Genomic DNA, 2,500 nt, shown 5'->3' with positions numbered 1-2,500 from the left:
GTTCACACTCACGCACAAACCGGGGGGGAAGGGGGTCTGAAAGGTGTCTAATTCGTCATCGTTTCATCGGGGAGGAAGTGTTTCGGTAAGGTCAGGGGTCAGAGACCAGCTGTAGTCCACCGGGTCGCCTGATAGGCCGATCCATCCATCACTCCTCTCCGGGCGGGGGGACCCTCCCACCTGTGATGTCCCCAGAAGGGAGCCGCTGAGGTTGCTTCTAATTGGCTCATCAGCCTCACAACTGGTGGTGAATCCGGGGTCCCCTTCAAAGGCCCCACATGAACACAGGAATAAAGTTTGTCGCTGCTCCGGCGTTTCCGCGGTGACAGAGTTCCCGGTTCCGCCGCCCGGCAGGAGGCTACGAGCCTCCGCGCCGCCGTTAAACCCGGGCGCAATAACCCCCCATAAAAGCAATATGGCGCGGGCCTGATGAGCTCATTTTAAAGATGAGTTTTAATCACAGATCAGATCGTTATCGGCCTCCCGGGCCGCGCTCCAGCTAGCCTAGCCGCGATAGCAGCGCGACCGCCGAGGAACCTTCTGGAAGAGGAGGAAGGAGAGGGGGGGCGAAGGGGGGGGGATCCCCGACTCATTAAGAAAATAATGGATCCCCCTCCGTTTGTTTTCACGGTAAGACGATCCTGAGCTGAATACTAATTCCATCGTCGGGGCGAAATGAAATCATAACCGCAGATTTAAATTAATCTGCTGGTTGTTCTCCGGTCTCGGTCGCACTCACTCACTCACTCACTCACTCACTCATTCCCTCACTCACTCACTTACCACCTCACTAATCCACTCACTCACTCACTCACTCACTCACTCACTCACTCACTCACTCACTCACTCACTCATTCCCTCACTCACTCACTTACCACCTCACTAATCCACTCACTCACTCACTCACTCACTCACTCACTCACTCACTCACTCACTCACTCACTCACTCACTCACTCACTCACTCACTCACTCACTCACTCACTCACTCACTTACCCCCTCACTAATCCACTCACTCACTCACTCACTCACTCACTAATCCACCCACCCGTTCACGAACTCAACCAGATGCGGCAGATTTAGCAGACTTTGTTAACGTGACGGTTCATGACATTAGTAAGCCAAGGTCTGGTAGGACCTCCGCTACTGAACGCAGACCACGACACAGACAGCCCGGCAATCGACATAATCACGTGACTCAGAGAAGGACGGTGGAGCAGGGTGATGGAGAGGATTGTCAGATGTCCGCAGCCCCGTCTGCAGATCTCCTCAAGGTCCATGTGGGTTTCCAGAAGTAGAGTTAGATTTATTTTAAGGAGAGGTTTAGGCTGGAAAATAAACACGGTTTCATACTTGAGGTTAGGGAGCTATATTTAAGGAAGCTTGAGCTGCAGATTTGTATAAATAGCGGACAGTTGATATATCTCTGGCCTTACGGCATGGAAACACACAAATCAGTATTTTGTAGTGTCAGTAGGCTCTCATACCTCCGTCTGAACGTCTTTCTGTGGTGTAACATCACCACCTGGTGGCCGGTTGGGGAGCTCATTCCAGACAGACTCCATTAAACAGTCGTTCTAGACGGCCCAGATACGGTTTAGATTGACTCGTTGTCCTGAACGGATAATCACCCCCAAAGTAACCTCAATAAAATGGTAATTTGTCCTCACACACACACACACACACACACACATACACACACACACACACACACACACACACACACACACACACACACACACACACACACACACACACACACACACACACACACACACACACACACACACACACACACACACAATAACCCATTGAGCACGCACACATTTTAAGTCACCATACGTCTGTCAGGGTAAGGGGTTCTATCCCCTGTGCCGGGGAGTTGAGCAAGACACCAACAGTGCTAGTGCTCTTGGGAGTTTCCATGTAGGGTTCGTTCATGGCACCCTTGGGTGCTGTCAGGGTGAACCCCCAGGAGGGGTGATCGAGTGGGTGAACACATAGTAAGGGTGAGAGGGGGTGGAGAGAGTGAACCACAGGAGGGGTGAGAGATGGTGAGTGGGTGAGAGAGAGAGTGAACCACAGGAGGGGTGAGAGATGGTGAGTGGGTGAGAGTGAGAGTGAACCACAGGAGGGGTGAGAGATGGTGAGTGGGTGAGAGAGAGAGTGAACCACAGGAGGGGTGAGAGATGGTGAGTGGGTGAGAGAGAGAGTGAACCACAGGAGGGGTGAGAGAGAGGGGGAGAGAGAGGGTTGACACACAGTAAGTGTGAGAGAGGGAGAGAGAAGGTGAACCTCAGGAGCCCCCCCCTCCCCCCCCCCCTCCTACAGCAGAAGGTTCCGGTGGTTTCCTGACGGAGCTCTGAGGCTGTAGTGGTCTGAACAGTCTCCCGGACAGACACACGCCCAGCCTCTGATTGGTTTATATATTCATCTTTTAATGGTTTAAAATAAGGAAAGACTCTCAGCCTGACAGCTTTCTCCTTCCTGCTCGTTAGGGG

Source organism: Gadus morhua, chromosome 8, assembly GCF_902167405.1.
Source record: "Gadus morhua chromosome 8, gadMor3.0, whole genome shotgun sequence".
Taxonomy (NCBI): Eukaryota; Metazoa; Chordata; class Actinopteri; order Gadiformes; family Gadidae; genus Gadus; species Gadus morhua.
This window is presented reverse-complemented; position numbering follows the sequence as displayed.